Raw genomic sequence first — 403 nt, forward strand, 5'->3', positions numbered from 1 at the left:
TATAAAAGCAATAAGCCCCGTGAAGCCATGGTTTACAGTGAATTTATAACAGCTAAGGGGGTTTTAGGCACTCCGCATTAATACCTACTGAACAAACAAAATAAGCCATGCCATCTCGTTGAATTAAATGCCAATCCAAAATACCAATAATATCCAGAAAAAAGATTTTATGCGTAATTCAGGACTTTTAATTATTTATAAACAAGTCTGAAATACATGATTTTGAAATGTCTTTGCTGTGCTACTTCCAGCTGCTCATTCATAAAGATGATGGAGCTAAAATATGCATACAACATACTATTATTTAAAGGGGTCATATGATGCTTTTTTAAATATCATTATTTTGTGTATTTGGTGTAACAGAATATGTTGACATGCTTTAATGTTCAAAAAACACATTATT

At 31.3% G+C, this 403-nt stretch overlaps 1 protein-coding gene across 1 annotated transcript in view; it reads right to left on the reverse strand.

Annotated features, from left to right (window-relative positions):
• Positions 1-403, reverse strand: part of LOC107704460 (protocadherin Fat 4-like) — a 105,372-nt gene that overhangs the window by 27,955 nt on the left and 77,014 nt on the right. The window lies entirely within an intron of this gene.

The sequence above is a fragment of the Sinocyclocheilus anshuiensis genome, unplaced genomic scaffold (assembly GCF_001515605.1).
Source record: "Sinocyclocheilus anshuiensis isolate Anshui unplaced genomic scaffold, SAMN03320099.WGS_v1.1 scaffold1067, whole genome shotgun sequence".
In the NCBI taxonomy this organism is placed as follows: domain Eukaryota; kingdom Metazoa; phylum Chordata; class Actinopteri; order Cypriniformes; family Cyprinidae; genus Sinocyclocheilus; species Sinocyclocheilus anshuiensis.